Source organism: Lissotriton vulgaris, chromosome 7 (assembly GCF_964263255.1).
Source record: "Lissotriton vulgaris chromosome 7, aLisVul1.2, whole genome shotgun sequence".
Taxonomy (NCBI): Eukaryota; Metazoa; Chordata; class Amphibia; order Caudata; family Salamandridae; genus Lissotriton; species Lissotriton vulgaris.
The window spans coordinates 588,210,353-588,236,335 of record NC_141695.1 but is presented as its reverse complement, the minus strand read 5'-3'; the positions used below and the strand labels follow the sequence as shown (position 1 = coordinate 588,236,335).

General features: G+C 47.7%; 1 protein-coding gene across 1 annotated transcript in view; it reads right to left on the bottom strand.

Annotated features, from left to right (window-relative positions):
* Positions 1 to 25,983, bottom strand: part of JMJD6 (jumonji domain containing 6, arginine demethylase and lysine hydroxylase) — a 149,049-nt gene that overhangs the window by 58,761 nt on the left and 64,305 nt on the right. The window lies entirely within an intron of this gene.

Sequence of the window (25,983 nt, the reverse complement as noted above, 5' to 3'; positions counted from 1 at the left end):
GGCACCCCGAAAGGGCTGCTTTTTAAACTGAAGGGTACCCAAAGCACGTGCAGTGTCCGTGTCCTTTTTAATGGATTGTAGCGCTTCATCAATATGCGCTCCAAATAATGATTCGCCGTCATATGGCATATCGAGGATTCTTGCCTGAACTTCCTGTCGAAACGAAGTTGAGCGTAACCAACCCTGACGACGCAGGACGGCCGCTCCAGCGAGTTGGCGAAAACCAGTGCAGGCTACATCCACTGCACAATCAATAAGTTCTTCTGCCGTTCTCTCTCCTTCTTGCAGAATTTTCTGTGCTTCTGCCTTGGAAGCATCCGGGAGTAACGCCACATAGGCGGACATGTCAGCCCAAGCCTGACGGTCATAACGACCTAATATGGCCATTGCGTTAGCTACTCGAACCGTGGTAGAGGACATTGAGGAAAATTTTCGCCCAATAGCATCTAGGCGACAGCCCTCACGGTCCGGAGGAGCAGTGATTGTAGACGCCGGATTCTTTGAACCTCGTTGAGCTGCCTGCGTGACGACAGAGTCGGGCTTAGGTTGACCTGTAAGGCATGCTGGAGATCCTACAGGAGCTTTGTATTTCTTCTCTAACCTCGGCAGTTGTGCTGGTAGAGAGTTTGGCGTCTTCATTATTTTCTCCCCTTCAGACCAGATGAAGTCTATAATCGGGACTGTGTGGATCTGTTTCAAGGGCTGGTTCTTGAAATCGTATAGGAAGCAATCTTCCTCTCGGTGTGCTCGTGGCAATTTAAATCGCTGCGCCGCCCTGTCCATTAACTGGTGGAAGCCTGCGATGTCTACTGGAGGAGAATCCCCTGTTGGCACCTGAGAAGGAGATGGTGTTTGAGCACGATAGTCATCCCACTCCGCTAAATGTTCTTCACCATCCTCATCTACTTCAGAAACTTCACCATCCTCACGCTCTGGAGGATTCTCGTCATCATCATCCTCTGGATAAATGGTAGTGTGAACACGAACTGATGTAGTTCTGTGAACAGTAACAGGCGACGCCGGTTGAGGAGGAGCCAGAACCGGGTCAGAAACTGGATTCAGCACCGATGGAACAGCTGTAACCTGTGGCGTTGGTGGGAAACGCCGATTGTAATCTTCCAACATACTTTGGAGGTTCGATATCAGATATAGGCAACATCGCAGTTGGAACTTGAGGGTGAGTTGTTTGATGTTGGCAATACTGATCTTCCTCGTCGTTACTGAATTCTTGGCACTTAATATTCAGATCCGAAAGACTCTGCGCTTGGTCATCAGACTCTTGATCAGAATCAGTAGCAAACAGCGGAGATGGAGGATTAATCATCTCTCGTTCTGTAAAAGTCTCGAACTGTGTTTTGCTGGACTGTAAAGGCAATAAAGGCATTGTAGCAAATGAAGAGGCCGGCGTCGAAATTGTGTCTTGCGTACGCGTCGACGGCATGACATCAGTCGACTTCTGCGATGGAATCGACTTGGAAGCCATCGTCGACGAGGAGACCGTCGACGGAGCAATCTTCATTGGTATCGTCGGAGCCATCGTCGATGGAACCTTCACCTTCAATGTCTTCGTCGACGGAGTCGTCGTCGACGAGTCATCGTCGATGGAATCATCGTCGACGGAGCGGCCGTCGACGGAGCGGCCGTCGACGGCGCGGCCGTCGACGGAGCAGATGGCACAGGCCCTCTCGTCGACGGGACAGACGTCGGCGGTGCGCTCATCGTCGAGGGCGTCGACGGAGTCAGAGTCTTCGAACTTCTAGTCGACGACGACCGGGTCGTCGACGAGTGAACTTTCTTCGTCGACGAAGATGAAATAGGAATCAAAGAAGACACGGTCTTTGAACTGAGAACCACTCTCATCGACGACGAAGACGTCAACGCTAAAGCTGACGACGATCCAGAGGCCAGCGTCGTCGTGACCGTCGTCGTCGATTTGGAACCAGAGACAGCTATTCTCGTCGATGGAGCTGGGACTACCGTCGTCGACGAAAATTCCGTTTTCTTCTCAGAAAAACTGGACATTGAAGCAGAAGGAGCCTGAGAGCTTTGTCTCGTGGGCCCAGACGTGGTAGGTAAAGGTGAAGACACCGCAGGGGTCAAAGCGAGGGAAACTTTCCTCTTTTTAAGAAATGGTGAAGGCACCTCCTGCACACTACCACGTTTAGAAGCTGCTTTAGAACGGCCTGACACTTGACTTTCAGCATCAGAAAGTACATTGTCCTTGTCCTTTAGCCTTTGAAGCCAAACAAGTAAACGGCCTTCTCTGTCCTTTTGAGTTTTCTCTGAGAATTTTCTACAGAGTTTACATGTGCCTACTTCATGGTCCGGGTAAAGGCAGTAAATACACTTACTGTGTGGGTCATCATGAAATAATCTCAGCTTTCCACAGGAGGAACAAGCACTGAAGAGAGACTTCTTACTTGAAGACATTTTGGAGAAACTGGAACACTTGAAGAAAGAAAACTGAGCAGAGCTCAGGGAGACTCCCTTACACACAACGTGCGGTAGAAAATCTGAGGGCTTGAGCTCTGAGGAGAAGGTTCTAGAGGGCTGCTGGCGCCTGATTGGCTGCAGTTTGGACTAACATAATGACAAGGATAGGCTGCATTGGAACTTCTTTATCCCCATGCATTCCTATGTGGAACTTTTTGGTTAGGTACCAGATGCTTCTTGTATGCATTTTTTGGGTTTTTCCTTATTATGTATATATATATATATTTATTATATATTATTATATATTTAGTATTTATTGCTATTTTATTTACCGTGGGACTCCCACTCCGACGACGGGGAATATTCAAGCATGTGAATCTATGAAAGACACCCAAATACTGGAGAAGCATCTGTTCTTGGCATGTAGGGCTGCTGACATTCATATCTGTGCATAGATCGCCGCCTAGAGTTGGGTCCGGATGATTGCACATTGTTGTCCTGGAAGAGTCTTCGAAGTATCACAAGATAGGTGGCTCCTCCCCCGGACCACAGTGCGCATGGGCATCCTCAGATTGTTTTTCGCCATTGTGGCAGGGATGGAGTATGATACAGTAAGTGATGTCCATGCTAAGAATAATTCTGAGTGCTACAGCTGCGACAGGCACCGGGGTGGAGGGAGGGAGATATGAATGTCAGCAGCCCTACATGCCAAGAACAGATGCATACTGGTAAGTAGCATTTTCCGTTCGAGGCATGTGGGCTGCTGAATGTCATATCTGTGCATAGAATGTATAGCAGTCTCCCCCCTAGCGGTGGTTGCCCGTGCCAGCTACAGCAGCCTGAAAAAGAGTCCCGAGTACAGCCTGTCCTACGGCTGCTTGCAGTTTGGAGTGTACATCTACGCAGTAGTGCTTGGTAAATGTATGTATGGTAGTCCATGTGGCTGCTCTACATGTCTTCTAGAGGAATGTTTCCGAGGAAAGCCATGGATGCCCCTAACTTGCGTGTGGAATGCGCTCTTGGTGGAACTGTTAATGTGCGTTTAGCTTTCTGATAACAAATTTGTATGCACTTAACAATCCATCTGGCTATACCGGATTTTGAAATGGGGTTGCCTTTGTGCTGTGGTGAAAAGGCAACAAACAGTTTAGTTTTTCTGAAAGGTTTTGTCCTGTCTATATAGTACAGGAGAGCTCTTTTAACGTCCAGGGTATGTAGAGCTCTTTCTGCCACTGAATCTGGATTTGGGAAGAACACTGGTAGTTCGATAGTTTGATTGATGTGAAACTGGGATACCACCTTTGGCATAAATTTAGGGTTCGTACGCAGTACTACCCTATTTGCATGAATTTGTATGAATGGCTCCTGAATAGTTAGGGCTTGTAGCTCACTAACCCTTCTAAGTGATGTAATCGCCACTAAGAAAGCCACTTTCCACATTAGGAACTGTATCTCACACGAGTGTAGAGGTTCAAAAGGTGGTCCCATCAGTCTGGTTAGAACCACGTTCAGGTTCCAGACAGGTGAAGGTGGGTGTCTTGGAGGAATCACTCGTTTGAGTCCCTCCATAAAAGCTTTAATAGCAGGTACTCTGAAGAGTGAAAGGTGTTGCCTGTTCTAAAGATAAGCTGCCACCGCAGCTAAGTGTATACGTATGGAGCTATAGGCTAGATTGCATCTATGTAAATGTAACAGGTAACATATGATGTTTTGAGTAGATGCATCTAGCGGATTTATGTCATTATTGGTACAATAGATGACAAATCGTTTCCACTTCGCCGCATAGCAAGCTCTGGTTGTAGGTCTTCTGGCCTCCTTGATAATGTTCATACAGTCAGGAGGCAAGTTCAGGTAACCAAACTCTAGGACTTCAGGAGCCAGATTGCAAGGTTCAACTGTTGCGGATCTGGGTGCTGAATGTCTCCATGGCTCTGCGTTAAAAAAGACTGGGTGTTAAATCGCAGCCTTTGATGAGGCACCACGGAAAGTTCTAGGAACGTGGTGTACCACGGTTGCCTCGCCCACGTTGGAGCAACTAGGATGAGTGTCATGGAGTGTTGTCGCAGTTTGCGTGCCACTAGTGGTATGAGCGGGGCTGGGGGAAAAGCGTACGCAAACCTGCCTGACCAGTTCATCCATATCGCATTGCCCTGAGACTGCGGATGTGGAAACCTGCCGGCGAAGCTTTGGCATTTTGCGTTTTCCCTTGTGGCGAACAGGTCTATCTCTGGGTGACCCCACTGCTGGAGGTACGGTTGTAGCACTGAGGGATGTATCTCCCACTCGTGCATCTGGTGGCTGTGTCTGCTGAGCAGATCCGCCATCTGGTTGTCCCGGCCTGGGAGGTGTTCCGCCATGAGGAATATGTTCCTCTGAATGGCCCACTTCTACATGCTTTGCGCTAGATGTGACAACTGTGGAGAGTGTCCCTCCCTGCTTCTGTATGTAGTACATGGCAGTCATGTTGTCCGTCCGGATCATCAAGACTTTGTTGCACAGATGCACCTTGACGCCTTCATTGCCATGAAGATTGCCATCAGTTCCAGCAGGTTGATGTGCATCTTCCTTTGCTGTGTCGTCCATAGTCCCTGCACTGTGTAATGGAGGACATGCGCTCCCCAGCCCAGGAGAGATGTGTCCGTCGTCAGCACTATTTGTGGTACAGGCTCTTGGAACGGTCGTCCCCTGCAAAGGTTTTGTGGGTTCCACCAATGCAGAGAGTGGTATGCACGACCGGTCACCAACACTAGGTCTTTTAATTGTCCTTGAGCCTGGTTCCACTGCCGTGCTAAGCATTCCTGAAGCGGACGCATGTGTAGTCTTGCGTGAGGGACTATGAAGATGCAGGAGGCCATCATGCCTATCAACTCCATAAACACCCGTGCTGGGAGCGAGTGTTGGGGTCTGAATTTCTGAATCAGCAACTGAATACGTTGATTATTGCTGAGTTTGGCTGTGCCTTTGCTACCAGAGTGTGTATCGTCGCTCCTAGGTACTGTTGTACGTGAGCGGGTTGGAGATGCGACTTTGCGTAGTTTAATGAGAATCCGAGGCTGTGCAGGAGGTGAATAGTGCGCGACATGTGGCTGGCACATTGCTGGACTGACTTTGCCTGGATGAGCCAGTCGTCCAGATAGGAGTAGACGTGGACATGGTTTCTCCTCAGGTGCACCGCTACCGTCGTTAGGCACTTGGTAAACACACTGGGGGCTGTTGTCACCCCGAAAGGTAGTACCTTGAACTGGTAGTGCCGATTTTGTATGGTAAACCTGAGATACTTCCTGTGTGCAAGATGTATTGGTATGTGGAAGTACGCGTCTTTTAGGTCTAGTGTTGCGAGGAAGTCTCCCTGAGTGAGCAATGGCAGAACCTGTTGTAGAGTGAGCATGTGAAAATGTTTTGATAAGATTTATTCGTTTAGGGGCCTGAGATCCAATATTGGCCTGAGAGACCCGTCCTTTTTGGGGATTAAGAAGTACAGCGAGTATACCCCTGTACCCTGTTCTTGTATGGGGACGAGTTCTATGGCCCCTTTTTGCAGCATGCTGATAACTTCTTGCTGCAATAAGTCTATGTGCTCTGCGGACATACGACGGTGTCTTGGGGGTATGTTGGGTGGAGTGGAAGTTAGCTCTAGACAATAACCGTATTGAATAAGTTGTCTCACCCACTTGTCTGTGGTAATGCTCTCCCAGACTGGCAGGAACTGTTGTAATCGCCCCCCCGACCGGTGTAACATGGTCCGGGGGCAGTTACAAGGCGTCACTGTTTAGTATTGGCGGAGGATCTGGTGTTATTCCCTCGTCCTCTGCCTTTGCTGCTGTTGCCACGTTATCCACCTCTATTATTCTTATTGTAGCTGGTTTGCGTGCTCCCTTTATTGTATGGAATTTGTTGTGATGCCTGGCCTTGTGTAGCTCCTCTGTTACTGGAGCGACGAAAGGAACCTCCTCTAAACTGTTGGGACTGCAAGGCACCCATGGACTTGGCTGTCGCTGTGTCTTTTTTAATCTTTTCTAAGATTGTGTCCACATCAGGACCAAATAAAAAATCTGAGTTCACAGGCTGATTTAGCAATGTGGTCTGAATCTCAGGTTTGAATCCAGAGTTGCGCAACCAAGCATGTCTCCTGAGCATGACGCTTGTGTTGATGGCCCTGGCTGCAGTGTCTGCTGCGTCTAGCGCACACTTAATGGATGCGTTGGATATGAGTTTACCCTCCTGGATAAGCATCTCTGCTCCCTCCTTGTAGGCCTCAGGCAAATGTTGTAGCAGTTGCTCTAGAGTGTCATAATGTGCCCCATCGTATCTGGCTAATAGGGCCTGTGTATTAGAAATCCTCCATATATTAGCTGCTTGAGCAGCCACCCTTTTCCCCGAAGCTTCTAGTACTTTAGATTCTTTGTCTGGAGGAGGAGCATCACCCGTAGTTTGTGAGTTGGCACGCTTACGAGCATTTGAGACCACCAAAGAGTCTAACGGCAGCTGTCACAGGCGCCGGTCAGTATTTCCTTTCAATTCTGGGGTTAATAACCTTTGCTCTAGGGGTTTCCTTGAAAATGTCCCCTGCGTGTTTAAGGACACCCTCTAGCATTGGCAAAGTTAACAGATTTCTCTGAAGTGGAGAAAGTGTCAAACAGGAAGTCCTCTTCAACTGGGTCAGCATGCATGTCAACATCATGATTTAGTGCTGCCCTTTCAATTAAAGCGTTGAACGCAGCTGTATCGTCCGTTGGTGAAGTTTTTACAGGATAAGAGGGCGTATCAGGAATAGTCTGTGATTCCCCCTGGTCAGCAGGGTCTGTCCAGGCTTGAGTTTGGTCATCCTGATCAGTGTCCGCAGGGTAATTATATTGTTCATCATCATCTTCATACTCCATATCCTCAGTAGTGGGTGTGGGTGAATATGCCGAAGTGTCCTGGCCATGGTACCTCACAGTCTCAAAAAGGACAGGTGATGTTGCAGAATCCCTTTTCTTTTTGAGTGGAATTTTGTATGATTCCAAAGTATTTTCCGACCTGATTTTCCTCTGATAAATAGTAAGTCTACCAGATTCTGAGTCGATATATAACTTCGACTGGTCATCAAATGAGGGCTCTTGGTACATTACGTCCTCTTCTAGAGGATGACTCCTTTTTCCCCAATGACACCTGTATGGGGGTTTCGACACCAGGTTTTGTATCGAGCGCCTTGGGGCGTGCAGTCGGTGGTAGTCCGAATTTTATCGGTGGCATAGAGTCTTTAGACAGACCGACCTTCTTCGGCGCCGATGTAGGCCCGACCGACTTTGCCTTTTCGCCAATAAGTTTTTGGCCATGCGCCGACTTCGGTGCTTGTGGAGTCGGAGGCACGCTCTTCTGCCTCGACTCAACGTGGTCCTTCGAGGCGCTTTTTGACTCTCAAATCTAGGCATTTAACAAGCTGTGGTCTGTCGATCTGATGCTTCGGATCGAGAACCTTCCGAGACTCGAGTCCCTTGTTTGTGTCGCTGTCCATCAAAGTCTACTTCTTCGTCGACGTGCTTGGTTTTAATGGCGGACTTCAGCGCACCGATCTTCGGTTCGACACTCTTTACTTTTGACCCCCCAGAGTCGTAGACACCCGTTTTCTTCGTTGACTCCGATGGGTTCGAGCTTTTCGACCCGAAGACTGTTTTCAGCACTTTCGGTTTCGTTATTGACTCGATGGCTTTCGGTTTAGTTTTGAGTAGTGGAACCGATGGCTCATGTGATGTATTCTTAGCCGGGCCTTGACGCTGGGCTATAGAATGTTCTTCATGATCTCGGCTAAGGCCTTCTGGCGATGCCTCGACCTGAGCCTTTGAAAGTCTGAGTGTGTTTCGGGCCCCGTACCCACTGTTGGGCCTGTTTCATCTCTCGAGTCGTCATCAATGGCTCCGATGAGGGGATACGTCGTCCCTTACCTCGACGTTTTTATATTAGACGTTGTCTTAGTCTTCTTCATAATAGTTGGAGTCATGCTCCGAACCGGGATCCGACTGCAGTTCTGGATCCTCTGTGTCGACGACCTCAGTCGTCTTCGAAGATATTCACCGGGTCGGGCGCTGGCTTCGACATTGTTTGCCTCGCTGCGCGTCGGAGTCTAAGAGTCTTCTTCGACCTGAATCAAGCACAAGCTAGACAGTTGTTCTCATCGTGCTCCGGTGATAAGCACTTGTTGCACACCGGGTGTACATCGATGTGCGGGTACTTAGAGGGGGCATCGTTTGAACGGGCTCCATTCCATCGACGATCAGGCCTCCGGTGTCGAAAAGGCCACGCGGCTCTCTTCGACGTCCTGCTCAAGAAAACTGGAACAAGAACTCGGCACCGATCGAAACAATACCGACGACCCCGAAGGCCTTTAGAAAGTTTCCGAACTTGAGTAAAGAAAAGTACATCCGAACCCAATGGCGGAAAAAAACAATCTGAGGATGGAGAGGATGCCCATGCGCACTGTGGTCCGGGGGAGGAGCCACCTATCTCGTGATACTTCGAAGACTCTTCCAGGACAACAATGTGCAATCATCCAGATCCAACACTAGGCGGCGATCTATGCACAGATATGAAGGTCAGCAGCCCTACATGCCAAGAACAGATGCATACTGGTAAGTAGCATATTCCTTTCTTCTCCCTGGGTCTAACCGGAACGCTCGTGGAAACCCACATGCCTCGAACACAAGTTACTTACATGTAACTTCAGTTATCCAGTATTGGTATCTTACATAAATTCACATGCCTGAATCATCCCCCACCGCCGAGGTGGGAGTCCCACAGTATATAAAAAAGCAGTGCCAAAAGTAAATTACAGTAGTAGGCCCTATGAGAAGGCCTGAGGCCTAGATTGTAGTAGCCCATCTACCTCATTATGCTAAAAAGACCAAAGTCTTTGCACCAACCAATCAGCGCACAGCACCCTCTAGAACCCTCTCTGCAGAGCCAGTTCTCCTCAGATTTTCGTAGCACAAGTGGGAATGAGTATCCCAAACTTAGAGAACTGACTCTGCAGGGAGGAGGGTGGGTGCATGTGAATCTATGAAAGATATCAATACTGGATAACTGAAGTTACAGGTAAGTAACTTGTTTTCTTATCCAATATTGGGGTATCTTTCATAGTGTTTGTTTCGACCAATCATGAAGCCAGGTAAAAGTCGGTTGCGGATGGTGGGAGACTTATTGTGGTGCACCCCCATAAACTTATGTGTAACAACCAACAATTGCAAAGTAAATGATCTACTAATAACAGTATGTCTAATTTCAAAAGATTAGTCATCTAGTACTCCACAGGAAAGGCATATTAGCATAACAAACCAGCAATCTGTTAAATATGCTCTTTTATATCAACAAAACTACTGTATAGTATACACACATTAGAAAAAGAACCAAACATTGTAACCTAAATATGTTCCTATGGAAACAGGTGACGTAAAACCGCTTAGCCAACTGCCGCATCCTCTTGATTTGCTGATTGCAGGCAGTAATGTCTTGTAAACGTGTGGACATTCTTCCATGTCGCAGCACGGCAAATGTTCTCTAGCGTCACTCCTGCACACAAAGCTGTAGATGGTGCTACAGCTCTTGTAGAGTGAGACCTTACAGTCCTTTGTAGTGGTCGCTTTCCCCTGTGTAGTTTGGCCATAAGCCACAAATAGCTGATCTGACTTTCTGAAGCTCTTTGTTCTTTGAAGATAAAACTTTAAAAATCGTTTAATGTCCAAAGAATGTAGTGTTCTTTCTGGCGGGGTTGTAGGATTTGGGAAGAAAACCCGCAATTTCACTGGTTCATTCAGATGGAACTGAGAAGGCACTTTGGGTATGAAAGTTGGATTTGTTTGGAGAGTGACACTATTGAGAAAAATGTAAGAAAGGTTCTTTGATAGTGAAAGCCTGAATCTCTCCTATTCTTCTGGCAGAAGTTAGGGCTAAAAGCAGGGCGACCTTCCATGTCAAGAATTTGAGGTCGGCTTGATGGATCGGTTCGAACGGGTGCTTCATCAGCTGTGAGAGAATCGTGTTGAGTTCCCATTCCGGTGGTGAAGGTTTAATTGGAGGATCAGTCTGAAAAAGACCCCTCATGAATTGTATTATCAATGACGAAGAGCATAGTGATGGAGTGTCAGCCACTTTCCTGAACCTGGATAAAGCCGCTAAATGGACTTTAATGGACGAAAATGAAAGACCAGAGCGAGCCAAATGTAAAAGATAAGGCAGAATTTTCTCTGTTTGAGCTTCGATAGGGTGTAAAGCGTTTGAAGCACACCAGGAAAAGAAACGCTTCCATTTGAGACGATAGGTCTTCAACATGCTCTGGGCTCGTACTTTCTTCAAGATGTCCCGGCAGTCTTGAGGAATTTTTAGGTGTTGGAATTCTAAGAAGTTAGGAGCCATGCGTGCAATTTCAGAGATTGAGGGTCTGGGTGAAGTATCAGACCCCCGTTGCGTGACAGTAGTGTTGGAGCCGGTAGAAGTTTGATCGGTGGTTCCTGTGACAGCCACATGAGCTCCTGAAACCAATATGGACAAGGCCGTCTGGGAGCAATGAGAAGGAGACGGCAGCTCTCCAACTTCATCTTGCGAAACACTCGCTGAATCAGCGGGATCGGAGGAAAGGCGTAAGCATAGATCCCTGACCATCACATGGACCGGGCATTCCCTCTTGACCCTTGTTGAGGGTATCTGCTGGCGTAATACCGGCATTTCTTGTTCTAGTGGGACACAAATAAATCCTACGTTGGTTTGCCCCAAGTCCGAAACACCTTGATCAATTGCGTGTTGTCCAGCTCCCATTCGTGGCAATCCGACAAGGATCTGCTCAGTTTGTCTGCCAGGGTATTGTGCAGACATTTGACATGTTCTGCCTTGAGAGTTATGTTGTGAAGCATTAACCATTCCCATAACTCTTGAGCTTCTTTTGATGGTGTAGCTTACCTTGTCCCTCCCTGCTGATTTACATAAAACATGCTGGTGGTATTGTCCATTCGGACCAGGACTGAAGACCCCGCAATTCTGGGGAGGAACGCTTGTAGAGAGAGGAAGATGGCTCAACTCTAGACTGTTGATGTGGCATTTCTTGTGTTTCTGAGACCATTTGCCTTGCACCTGCAAGTCTTGGAGATGGCCTCCCCAGCCTTCCATGGACGCATCCGTCGTCAGGACGAAGTCTGGAGGAGTTTGCAAGAATGGGAGTCCTTGTTTTAGATTGTGAAGCTGTGTCCACCATTGAAGAGCATCCACTATACGTGGGGTGACTTTGATAATGTCCTCGAAGGAGCCTGTCGCTTGTTGCCATTGAATATGTAGCTCCTCCTGTAGAGGCCGCATTTTGAGACGTGCCAGCGGAATGAGGTTTATGGCTGAAGAACACATTCCCAGAAGAGAAGCAAAGAGGAGAACCGAAAGTGACTCTTTTGGATAGCTTTATGGCCAATGCCTGTAGACGGAGCTGTTTTTCTTGAGACAAGAATGCCTTGCATTGTATCGTGTCCAGACAAGCTCCTAGGAAAAGTAGGATTCTTTTCGGAACCAATTGAGACTTCTTTTCGTTGACAGTGAGACCTAGAGATGCAAAGAGATTGCGGCACACTCAGGGCTCGAAAATTCCACTCGACCACTCGCATAGTCGAGCTAAATTTAACAAGGCCGAGCTGTTTTTATGTCCTACTCGCCCCTTCTGGCGAGTAGGAAAACAAACCAACTTTTGTCCTCGGTCTGTGAAAACAGAACAAATGTGACAAGATAACCAGATTTAAAGGCATTTTTCTTGCTCACAAAGTTAATGATCAATAAAGATGCCCATAAATCTTGTTATCTTGTCACATTTGCTCCGCTTTCAGAGACGGAGGTCAAGCAGGTTGCAGTTAGGTCGAGGACATTTAAGGTACTAGTCCTGCAGGACTAGTACCATATTTTGGATTTTTCGAGCCCTGACACTTATGTCGCTCTGCACCCTGCATTTTGATGGACCTTTGACTAGCCAGTCGTCCAAGTAAGTGAAAACCTGGATCCCTGATTAGCGTAGTGCTGCAGCTACTGGGGCTAGGCACTTTGTAAAAATCCTTGGCGCCGACTTGAGGACAAATGGGAGTACTTTGAACTGATATTGGGCGCCAGCCACAATGAAACGGAGATACTTTCGATGTTTTGGATGGATTGGGATGTGGAAGTATACATCTTACATGTCCAAGGACGCCATAAAATCTCCCTAGTTGAGGCAATTTAGAATTTCTGAAAGAGTGACCATGCGGAAACCCTGCTTCTTGAGATATTTGTTGAGCTTGCGCAGGTCTAGGATCGGTCGCCATTCCCCCGATTTCTTTTTTATGAGGAAAAAACAGGAATAGAAGCCTGTCTGCCTCTGATGTATTGGAACTTTTCTACAGCGTCCTTAAGGAGCATCGAATGAACTTCCTTGAACAATAAGTGAAGAGGAGGGGGACCCCTGGGCCTAGTTATTGGTGGTTTGGAGACAAACTCCCGAGTATGACCATGTTGTACTAAGTCCAGTACCCACTGATCGGATGTAATCCGCTGCTACTGTTCTTGAAAGGCAGATATATTCGCGCCCACAGGGAGGGAAGGAAATAAGGTTGGCGCCCGGCTGATCTCACTGTTTTCTGCGAGTGTCTTGCCCTTGATTGTTTGTGCGCTTTCGTCCACCTTGGCGAGAGAAACTAGCTGTTCCGGACTGTCGATAAGAAGACTGATAACTTTGCCGGTACTGGGGCCGATATTGTCTGCCTTGTTGGTAGTAGTTTCCTCTAGAGGAGTATCCACGTCCTCTAGCACCTCTAAACGATCCTCCCTTGTACTGCAAAGAACCTAGGGATCTTGCAGTGTCAGTATCCGTCTTGATTGCTTGGAGAGCCTCGTCCATGTGCTTCCCAAATAGAGACTCTCCATCATAAGCCATGTCCAGGATCTTAAGTGGGACTTCGGGTCTAAAGGTGGTCGCCTTTAGCCAACCCTGTCGTCTGAGAACTACAGCTCCTGCCAGCTGGCTAAAGTTCATGTTAGCAAAATCCAAGGCGCAGTCGATTGTTTCTGCCGCTGCGCGTTACCCCTCCGTCAAAATCTTGCGTGCCTCCTGTCGTTTATCCTCTGGGATTAGGTTCATCAAACCAGCCATCTCAGACCACATTTGGCGATCATAGCGCCCTATAATCGCTAAAGAATTTGCAGCTCTGATCGAGGCAGCAGCCTTGGTGGAAAATGTCTTACCAATAAGGTCTAAACGACGCCCCTCCTTATCCGGTGGTGTAGTGATAGGGGTGGCTGGGTTTTTCAATCTTTGCTGTGAGGCCTGCGAGATGACCGAATCCACCCGCGGGTGTCCAATGAGGCATGCAGGACTAGTGAGAGGAGCGCTATATGATTCCCCCTGGTCAGCAGGGTCTGTCCAGGCTTGAGTTTGGTCATCCTGATCAGTGTCCGCAGGGTAATTATATTGTTCATCATCATCTTCATACTCCATATCCTCAGTAGTGGGTGTGGGTGAATATGCCGAAGTGTCCTGGCCATGGTACCTCACAGTCTCAAAAAGGACAGGTGATGTTGCAGAATCCCTTTTCTTTTTGAGTGGAATTTTGTATGATTCCAAAGTATTTTCCGACCTGATTTTCCTCTGATAAATAGTAAGTCTACCAGATTCTGAGTCGATATATAACTTCGACTGGTCATCAAATGAGGGCTCTTGGTACATTACGTCCTCTCCTAGAGGATGACTCCTTTTTCCCCAATGACACCTGTATGGGGGTTTCGACACCAGGTTTTGTATCGAGCGCCTTGGGGCGTGCAGTCGGTGGTAGTCCGAATTTTATCGGTGGCATAGAGTCTTTAGACAGACCGACCTTCTTCGGCGCCGATGTAGGCCCGACCGACTTTGCCTTTTCGCCAATAAGTTTTTGGCCATGCGCCGACTTCGGTGCTTGTGGAGTCGGAGGCACGCTCTTCTGCCTCGACTCAACGTGGTCCTTCGAGGCGCTTTTTGACTCTCAAATCTAGGCATTTAACAAGCTGTGGTCTGTCGATCTGATGCTTCGGATCGAGAACCTTCCGAGACTCGAGTCCCTTGTTTGTGTCGCTGTCCATCAAAGTCTACTTCTTCGTCGACGTGCTTGGTTTTAATGGCGGACTTCAGCGCACCGATCTTCGGTTCGACACTCTTTACTTTTGACCCCCCAGAGTCGTAGACACCCGTTTTCTTCGTTGACTCCGATGGGTTCGAGCTTTTCGACCCGAAGACTGTTTTCAGCACTTTCGGTTTCGTTATTGACTCGATGGCTTTCGGTTTAGTTTTGAGTAGTGGAACCGATGGCTCATGTGATGTATTCTTAGCCGGGCCTTGACGCTGGGCTATAGAATGTTCTTCATGATCTCGGCTAAGGCCTTCTGGCGATGCCTCGACCTGAGCCTTTGAAAGTCTGAGTGTGTTTCGGGCCCCGTACCCACTGTTGGGCCTGTTTCATCTCTCGAGTCGTCATCAATGGCTCCGATGAGGGGATACGTCGTCCCTTACCTCGACGTTTTTATATTAGACGTTGTCTTAGTCTTCTTCATAATAGTTGGAGTCATGCTCCGAACCGGGATCCGACTGCAGTTCTGGATCCTCTGTGTCGACGACCTCAGTCGTCTTCGAAGATATTCACCGGGTCGGGCGCTGGCTTCGACATTGTTTGCCTCGCTGCGCGTCGGAGTCTAAGAGTCTTCTTCGACCTGAATCAAGCACAAGCTAGACAGTTGTTCTCATCGTGCTCCGGTGATAAGCACTTGTTGCACACCGGGTGTACATCGATGTGCGGGTACTTAGAGGGGGCATCGTTTGAACGGGCTCCATTCCATCGACGATCAGGCCTCCGGTGTCGAAAAGGCCACGCGGCTCTCTTCGACGTCCTGCTCAAGAAAACTGGAACAAGAACTCGGCACCGATCGAAACAATACCGACGACCCCGAAGGCCTTTAGAAAGTTTCCGAACTTGAGTAAAGAAAAGTACATCCGAACCCAATGGCGGAAAAAAACAATCTGAGGATGGAGAGGATGCCCATGCGCACTGTGGTCCGGGGGAGGAGCCACCTATCTCGTGATACTTCGAAGACTCTTCCAGGACAACAATGTGCAATCATCCAGATCCAACACTAGGCGGCGATCTATGCACAGATATGAAGGTCAGCAGCCCTACATGCCAAGAACAGATGCATACTGGTAAGTAGCATATTCCTTTCTTCTCCCTGGGTCTAACCGGAACGCTCGTGGAAACCCACATGCCTCGAACACAAGTTACTTACATGTAACTTCAGTTATCCAGTATTGGTATCTTACATAAATTCACATGCCTGAATCATCCCCCACCGCCGAGGTGGGAGTCCCACAGTATATAAAAAAGCAGTGCCAAAAGTAAATTACAGTAGTAGGCCCTATGAGAAGGCCTGAGGCCTAGATTGTAGTAGCCCATCTACCTCATTATGCTAAAAAGACCAAAGTCTTTGCACCAACCAATCAGCGCACAGCACCCTCTAGAACCCTCTCTGCAGAGCCAGTTCTCCTCAGATTTTCGTAGCACAAGTGGGAATGAGTATCCCAAACTTAGAGAACTGACTCTGCAGGGAGGAGGGTGGGTGCATGTGAATCTATGAAAGATATCAATACTGGATAACTGAAGTTACAGGTAAGTAACTTGTTTTCTTATCCAATATTGGGGTATCTTTCATAGTGTTTGTTTCGACCAAGCATGAAGCCAGGTAAAAGTCGGTTGCGGATGGTGGGAGACTTATTGTGGTGCACCCCCATAAACTTATGTGTAACAACCAACAATTGCAAAGTAAATGATCTACTAATAACAGTATGTCTAATTTCAAAAGATTAGTCATCTAGTACTCCACAGGAAAGGCATATTAGCATAACAAACCAGCAATCTGTTAAATATGCTCTTTTATATCAACAAAACTACTGTATAGTATACACACATTAGAAAAAGAACCAAACATTGTAACCTAAATATGTTCCTATGGAAACAGGTGACGTAAAACCGCTTAGCCAACTGCCGCATCCTCTTGATTTGCTGATTGCAGGCAGTAATGTCTTGTAAACGTGTGGACATTCTTCCATGTCGCAGCACGGCAAATGTTCTCTAGCGTCACTCCTGCACACAAAGCTGTAGATGGTGCTACAGCTCTTGTAGAGTGAGACCTTACAGTCCTTTGTAGTGGTCGCTTTCCCCTGTGTAGTTTGGCCATAAGCCACAAATAGCTGATCTGACTTTCTGAAGCTCTTTGTTCTTTGAAGATAAAACTTTAAAAATCGTTTAATGTCCAAAGAATGTAGTGTTCTTTCTGGCGGGGTTGTAGGATTTGGGAAGAAAACCCGCAATTTCACTGGTTCATTCAGATGGAACTGAGAAGGCACTTTGGGTATGAAAGTTGGATTTGTTTGGAGAGTGACACTATTGAGAAAAATGTAAGAAAGGTTCTTTGATAGTGAAAGCCTGAATCTCTCCTATTCTTCTGGCAGAAGTTAGGGCTAAAAGCAGGGCGACCTTCCATGTCAAGAATTTGAGGTCGGCTTGATGGATCGGTTCGAACGGGTGCTTCATCAGCTGTGAGAGAATCGTGTTGAGTTCCCATTCCGGTGGTGAAGGTTTAATTGGAGGATCAGTCTGAAAAAGACCCCTCATGAATTGTATTATCAATGACGAAGAGCATAGTGATGGAGTGTCAGCCACTTTCCTGAACCTGGATAAAGCCGCTAAATGGACTTTAATGGACGAAAATGAAAGACCAGAGCGAGCCAAATGTAAAAGATAAGGCAGAATTTTCTCTGTTTGAGCTTCGATAGGGTGTAAAGCGTTTGAAGCACACCAGGAAAAGAAACGCTTCCATTTGAGACGATAGGTCTTCAACATGCTCTGGGCTCGTACTTTCTTCAAGATGTCCCGGCAGTCTTGAGGAATTTTTAGGTGTTGGAATTCTAAGAAGTTAGGAGCCATGCGTGCAATTTCAGAGATTGAGGGTCTGGGTGAAGTATCAGACCCCCGTTGCGTGACAGTAGTGTTGGAGCCGGTAGAAGTTTGATCGGTGGTTCCTGTGACAGCCACATGAGCTCCTGAAACCAATATGGACAAGGCCGTCTGGGAGCAATGAGAAGGAGACGGCAGCTCTCCAACTTCATCTTGCGAAACACTCGCGGAATCAGCGGGATCGGAGGAAAGGCGTAAGCATAGATCCCTGACCATCACATGGACCGGGCATTCCCTCTTGACCCTTGTTGAGGGTATCTGCTGGCGTAATACCGGCATTTCTTGTTCTAGTGGGACACAAATAAATCCTACGTTGGTTTGCCCCAAGTCCGAAACACCTTGATCAATTGCGTGTTGTCCAGCTCCCATTCGTGGCAATCCGACAAGGATCTGCTCAGTTTGTCTGCCAGGGTATTGTGCAGACATTTGACATGTTCTGCCTTGAGAGTTATGTTGTGAAGCATTAACCATTCCCATAACTCTTGAGCTTCTTTTGATGGTGTAGCTTACCTTGTCCCTCCCTGCTGATTTACATAAAACATGCTGGTGGTATTGTCCATTCGGACCAGGACTGAAGACCCCGCAATTCTGGGGAGGAACGCTTGTAGAGAGAGGAAGATGGCTCAACTCTAGACTGTTGATGTGGCATTTCTTGTGTTTCTGAGACCATTTGCCTTGCACCTGCAAGTCTTGGAGATGGCCTCCCCAGCCTTCCATGGACGCATCCGTCGTCAGGACGAAGTCTGGAGGAGTTTGCAAGAATGGGAGTCCTTGTTTTAGATTGTGAAGCTGTGTCCACCATTGAAGAGCATCCACTATACGTGGGGTGACTTTGATAATGTCCTCGAAGGAGCCTGTCGCTTGTTGCCATTGAATATGTAGCTCCTCCTGTAGAGGCCGCATTTTGAGACGTGCCAGCGGAATGAGGTTTATGGCTGAAGAACACATTCCCAGAAGAGAAGCAAAGAGGAGAACCGAAAGTGACTCTTTTGGATAGCTTTATGGCCAATGCCTGTAGACGGAGCTGTTTTTCTTGAGACAAGAATGCCTTGCATTGTATCGTGTCCAGACAAGCTCCTAGGAAAAGTAGGATTCTTTTCGGAACCAATTGAGACTTCTTTTCGTTGACAGTGAGACCTAGAGATGCAAAGAGATTGCGGCACACTCAGGGCTCGAAAATTCCACTCGACCACTCGCATAGTCGAGCTAAATTTAACAAGGCCGAGCTGTTTTTATGTCCTACTCGCCCCTTCTGGCGAGTAGGAAAACAAACCAACTTTTGTCCTCGGTCTGTGAAAACAGAACAAATGTGACAAGATAACCAGATTTAAAGGCATTTTTCTTGCTCACAAAGTTAATGATCAATAAAGATGCCCATAAATCTTGTTATCTTGTCACATTTGCTCCGCTTTCAGAGACGGAGGTCAAGCAGGTTGCAGTTAGGTCGAGGACATTTAAGGTACTAGTCCTGCAGGACTAGTACCATATTTTGGATTTTTCGAGCCCTGACACTTATGTCGCTCTGCACCCTGCATTTTGATGGACCTTTGACTAGCCAGTCGTCCAAGTAAGTGAAAACCTGGATCCCTGATTAGCGTAGTGCTGCAGCTACTGGGGCTAGGCACTTTGTAAAAATCCTTGGCGCCGACTTGAGGACAAATGGGAGTACTTTGAACTGATATTGGGCGCCAGCCACAATGAAACGGAGATACTTTCGATGTTTTGGATGGATTGGGATGTGGAAGTATACATCTTACATGTCCAAGGACGCCATAAAATCTCCCTAGTTGAGGCAATTTAGAATTTCTGAAAGAGTGACCATGCGGAAACCCTGCTTCTTGAGATATTTGTTGAGCTTGCGCAGGTCTAGGATCGGTCGCCATTCCCCCGATTTCTTTTTTATGAGGAAAAAACAGGAATAGAAGCCTGTCTGCCTCTGATGTATTGGAACTTTTCTACAGCGTCCTTAAGGAGCATCGAATGAACTTCCTTGAACAATAAGTGAAGAGGAGGGGGACCCCTGGGCCTAGTTATTGGTGGTTTGGAGACAAACTCCCGAGTATGACCATGTTGTACTAAGTCCAGTACCCACTGATCGGATGTAATCCGCTGCTACTGTTCTTGAAAGGCAGATATATTCGCGCCCACAGGGAGGGAAGGAAATAAGGTTGGCGCCCGGCTGATCTCACTGTTTTCTGCGAGTGTCTTGCCCTTGATTGTTTGTGCGCTTTCGTCCACCTTGGCGAGAGAAACTAGCTGTTCCGGACTGTCGATAAGAAGACTGATAACTTTGCCGGTACTGGGGCCGATATTGTCTGCCTTGTTGGTAGTAGTTTCCTCTAGAGGAGTATCCACGTCCTCTAGCACCTCTAAACGATCCTCCCTTGTACTGCAAAGAACCTAGGGATCTTGCAGTGTCAGTATCCGTCTTGATTGCTTGGAGAGCCTCGTCCATGTGCTTCCCAAATAGAGACTCTCCATCATAAGCCATGTCCAGGATCTTAAGTGGGACTTCGGGTCTAAAGGTGGTCGCCTTTAGCCAACCCTGTCGTCTGAGAACTACAGCTCCTGCCAGCTGGCTAAAGTTCATGTTAGCAAAATCCAAGGCGCAGTCGATTGTTTCTGCCGCTGCGCGTTACCCCTCCGTCAAAATCTTGCGTGCCTCCTGTCGTTTATCCTCTGGGATTAGGTTCATCAAACCAGCCATCTCAGACCACATTTGGCGATCATAGCGCCCTATAATCGCTAAAGAATTTGCAGCTCTGATCGAGGCAGCAGCCTTGGTGGAAAATGTCTTACCAATAAGGTCTAAACGACGCCCCTCCTTATCCGGTGGTGTAGTGATAGGGGTGGCTGGGTTTTTCAATCTTTGCTGTGAGGCCTGCGAGATGACCGAATCCACCCGCGGGTGTCCAATGAGGCATGCAGGACTAGTGAGAGGAGCGCTATATTTTTTTATCAATCCTTGGCAACACTGCTGGAACTGAAGCTGGGTTTGTCATCACCTTGACACCTTCTTTCCAGATATTATCTATAATCGGAATGGCTCGACACCTTCCTAGTTTCTTCTTTGAAATCATGGAGGAAACACTGTCTGCTCCACTGTCACCGGCAACTGAAATCTAGTTGCAGCTCGCTGCATGAGATTGTGGAAACCACCTATGTCTTCAGGCGGTGAGTCTGAGGGCTGTGGAGTAGGTGGAGACGGCATGGGAATTACATAATCCCTATCAGTGGATTATTAGGTAATTCTCCTTCCTCTACTTCATCAGAAGTGTCCGCGGTTTGCGTAGGGAAGGCGGGTTGTGGAGTTTCCATGACCGGAGACCTGGGAGGTGGAACATCAGGTTGAGAGACTGGGACAGCAGGTTGGGCAGGAGGTATAACCTGTTGAGGTGGAAAGCGTTGTTTATAATCTGCCAGCATAGCCTGTAAATCTTGGATGAGGCTTGGTGGTAAATGACTGGCCTCCGAAACTTGAGACCTCCTCCGGTATTCCATCTGATGAGGGACCACAATGTCCTCCTGATAATAATGTCCGGAATAAGCATCCTCTCCTTCATCATCCTCCTGACATTTAATATTTTACTCTGAAGGATGGTGAGCTATTCCAAAAGCTCCTTCATGGTCATCATCCTCAAAACTCTCCTTTTCGTCATCAGCATAAGTCTCTAGGAGATGAGAGGGCATAAGTGGCGAAATGCAAGATCCTTGCTGTCTCTGGTATGATACTAGTTGAAAGGTCTTTGAAGAAAGCGGAGTAGAAAAAGCCTGTTTACAGCCAAAGGCATAAATGAGCAGTATCTATTTGTCTTGATGCCACCGGTGATAACTGTGTCACGGTTGTCGATATAATCTTCGTCGACGGGACCGCCGTCGACGTCACCGCCGTAGACAGGGTCGACGACTAAGGATTCGCCGTCGACGGGACCGCCGTCGACGTCACATGCCGTAGACTGAGTCGACGTCTATGTCGCCGACGGGCTCAACGTCGATGGACCTTGCTTCTTCGTCGACGAGACGGTCGTCGGCGGTACCGTAGATGACTTAGTCGACGGGGAGTTCGTCGACGAGTGCTTCTTCGTCGACGAGTGCTTCTTCGTCGTCAAGGCTGTCCTCAACGAATCGTCGACGAGGGTTCTTTTAGCCACAATACAGATTCTTGTAGACAGGATAGGAGAAGTGATGGCTGTAGTGGAGATCATAGCCGTAGATGAAGAAGTAGAAGTAGAAATGGTAGTCACAGGTGAGGAGACAGAAGAGCTCTTTCTCACGGTTTTCTTAGTAGATTCCTTGGTGGCTGAGGCTCCAGAGATATTAGATGGAGATCTCTGTGAAAAGCCTGAAGTGGAGTGGGAGGTTTTAACCTGTTTTCTCCCCTCACTTGAATTATCCTCTTGAGATTTTGCTCTCTTACTGGAGGTAGAGGCTCTGTCATCATCATCCGTCGAAGAGGATTTTAGCAACAAAAGTACTCTGGCTCCACTATCCCCTAAAGTTTTAGAAGGGAAAGTGTGGCAGATCTTGCAATTTTTTTGCCTCATGTTTAGGATAAAGGCAAAACATGCAGTCCTTATGTTGGTCATCAACATGGACCCTTGTTTCTCACATGTTCTACAAGGTCTAAACAAGGCCTTCTTGTCAGACATCCTGAAGCTTAGATGAAGAAAACTGAGTCAAGACTCGGGGAGACTCCCTTCCACACGACGTGCGGTGAAAATCTGAGGAGATCTGGCTTTGCAGAGAGGGTTGTAGAGGGTGCTGTGAGCTGATTGGTTGGTGCAAAGACTTTGGTTTAAGTAGGCCTTTTCATAGGGCCGACTACTGTAATTTACTTTTGGCACTGCTTTTTTATATACCGTGGGACTCCCACCTCGGTGACGGGGGATGATTCAGGCATGTGAATCTATGAAAGATACCCCAATACTGGATAAATGACACTTAAGACCTTCCATGAAGCTTTAAATGACCGGTAGCCTAAAGAGAGATGTGTTGTCTAGTCTGAAGGTATGCAGCCAGGGTGGTTAGATGCAATCATATTGTGGTAAAGGCTAGCCCAGAAACCTGCAAGTGAAGTAAGTAACAAGGTCTTGTACCGTGGCTTTCAATGGGTCAATTTCTTTAGTGACAGTAGCAGACAAATCTTACGCTTGGCTGAGTAGCTGAAGGACGGAAGGTCTGCATGCCTAAGAATGCTAATGCATTCAAGTGGAAGATTAAGGTATCCCAATTCTATGACCCAGGAGCCAAAGCTCATGGTTGAGGAATTTGGGTGCCTGATTTTGCCATGGTTCTTCATGAGGTCAGTTTTTTTGGGGTGCCTCTTGTGCGAACTAGTAAGTGTTCGAGGAGAGCCGTGAACCAGGGCTTGCGAGCCCATGTGTTTGCCACCAGGATGAGCATGAGGGAAATCTGCTCATGCCTACGAACTACAAAGGGGGGAGAAAGGGAGGAGGAGAAAAAGCTTAGGGAGATATCACTGACCAGGTCATCCACAGTGCATTGCCAGTGAACTGTGGGTGTGGAAACCTGGAAGCGAGGTATGGAGAGGGTCACACCAAATATTCTGTGACAGCTGTGGAGAGCGTGTCCCTCCCTGCTTCTGATGGTAATACATGGCTGTCGTATTGCCCGCCCACACAAGAAAAATCTTGCCTAGAAGGTGAGGTGGGAAAGCCTTCAATGATGGGAGAAAGGCTAGGAGTTCCAGGTAGTGGATGTGGAGGCCCTGGTACTTGGTTTGCCCATCTGGAGTGGTGTTATGAGGAAGGGGTCCCAGTGGAAATGGAAGACATATAATACACTTCACAAGAATTGATCTAAAACAATTATTTTGATCCACAAATTTATTATTCAATAAGGGATCCAGTGTAATTAATACACGTAGCAAAGCAAATAGTCAACTGTATTCATGGTCATACAGTGCCCCAGGAAGGAAAAGGAAGTGATCGTGAGGAGGTAGGGGAGTGATGGGATGGCGTGGCAGTAAAATCAACAATTCAAAATATTTTTCACGCTATGAATCACATAGCAGTAAGTGCCACAAGCTTATGGCAACATTATATATGAACAGGCATACGACACATAGTACAATATAAATGCAATTTTTCGCATGTGTGGTTGCCGTAATTGAAAAAGCCGTCGACGTTTCGACCCTCTGAGACTGCAGGAAGATTTAACCTTGCTGCGGGGTCTTCATCAGGACCAAGGAAGGGGCAGGGGACCACATGGTCCGTAGTTTACAATGGGGTCTTGTAGGTACTTAGATCATGGGAAGGTCTGAGTCAGCATCGAAACACGGCATTGTGCCAGTAATCAGTGTTCAGTCAAGCAAAATGCGCGGGGAATTAATCCACAGTCGAGTCAATAGCGTTGATTCACGGAGCTCCGCGTACGGAGCTCCGTGAATCAACACTATTGACTCGACTGTGGATTCATTCCCCGCGCATTTTGCTTGACTGAACACTGATTACTGGCACAATGCCGTGTTTCGATGCCGACTCAGACCTTCCCATGATCTAAGTACCTACAAGACCACATTGTAAACTACGGACCATGTGGTCCCCTGCCCCTTCCTTGGTCCTGATGAAGACCCCGCAGCAAGGTTAAATCTTCTTGCAGTCTCAGAGGGTCGAAACGTCGACGGCTTTTTCAATTACGGCAACCACACATGCGAAAAATTGCATTTATATTGTACTATGTGTCGTATGCCTGTTCATATATAATGTTGCCATAAGCTTGTGGCACTTACTGCTATGTGATTCATAGCGTGAAAAATATTTTGAATTGTTGATTTTACTGTCACGCCATCCCATCACTCCCCTACCTCCTCACGATCACTTCCTTTTCCTTCCTGGGGCACTGTATGACCATGATTACAGTTGACTATTTGCTTTGCTACGTGTATTAATTACACTGGATCCCTTATTGAATAATAAATTTGTGGATCAAAATAATTGTTTTAGATCAATTCTTGTGAAGTGTATTATATGTCTTCCATTTCCACTGGGACCCCTTCCTCATAACACTTATTGAACCCAGGTCCCTGTGATTCCATTGGGTAACCCCCTTGCATACTATCATCTGGAGTGGTGGGCAGGGTAAATGTCTGTGTCCCCTGGTGGGTCTACATCATAGAAGTCCCATGGGCCACCCTGTGTGGTGGGAAGGAGGATCAAGTGTCCTCACCCCCCACACCCACCCGTGTCAGTGTGTGGAGACCCCTGACAAGTGATGCTCAGGGGGTCCCCTGGAGGACCAGAAGGGGAGGGCCGAGGAACAGGGTTTGGTGATGATGGGGAATTGAGGAAGGGGCTGGCAGCCTGATCTGCTTCATTGCGCTCAGTTGCCGGAACCAGAATGTCCAAGTCTTCCTTGAAGGACAGCTGATGTTTCTAGGGCAGAGAGCGTGCAGGCAAGGATGCGGCCCATGTGGAGGTGGATGACCAGGTGTTTCTGCCTTTAGTCAAGCTGTTCCTGCATCTTATGGAGAATTGGTTCGGTTGCGCTGGTGTGGGACTTGCTGGTCAACGCAAAGTCTTCGGCTCCGAAGGCGCCTTCAGTAGGTGCCGGGGTGGCTGGCGTTAAAGCGGTCGGTCTCGAAGGCTACTTCAGCGCAGAGCTGGAGCTCCGAAGCAATTGGTCAGAGCCGACCACGTTCTGACAGCAGTGGTGGTCTGAAGCCTGTCTCTGGTGTTTCAGAGTTGTTGAGTGCCCTATGGCTGAAGACTGCTTGGAATGAAAGTGGCGTCAAGTGTGCCATACTCATGGACTGTAAGCTGCTGGAAGGTTCTCAAACTCCAGGTCGGAGCCCCAACTTTCTCCAGAGTACAAAGCCTCTTCATGTGCAGCAGACGATTGTGGGTGCTGTTCGTAGATGTCCTCGGGACTTAAGAGGCCTGGAGTGTCATCTCTGCCCCTAAAAGACATCGCAAATAGAAAGTTGCGAAGAGTCTTTTTAGAGCAGAAGGAGTGGATGGAGGTGCAGGCGGCCTCGTCGTGTTCTGGCAGCAGGCATGAATTGCATCCCTGATTAAGATCGGTCCGAGGATTTTTTACGTGGCAGCGAGGACAATAGTGAAATGGTATCCTTTACATCACCGTCAAGGCACGGTGGACATATGGGAGTAGGCCCTGGCTGCCAAGACCCAGGAGGGGCCATGGTCTACGCAGACCCCGCTCTAGCAAAGTAATCGGACGTCGATCTGAGACAAAGTAAGGGAGACGCGATGGAGGTACAATACCGACGGAGGGAAGGAAATGTGTGAACCAGGAAGAGCACAGAGGCGGTGTTGATTCTGAACACGAACCCAAAGTCTACGGCAGAAAGATAACAATATAACATTGGAGTCTATGACCATGCACATTATTGCCAAGCGGAGGAGTCACACTACCTCATGACTCAAAAGACTTATGCGAAGTAAAACATCTAGCACACATCAAGGGCCAACACCAGATGGCAGGAGTATGCACAGCATGTGTATCTACAGCCACATATGCCTTGAACATGTACTTACTTGAAACAATATTAAAACTACAGCCA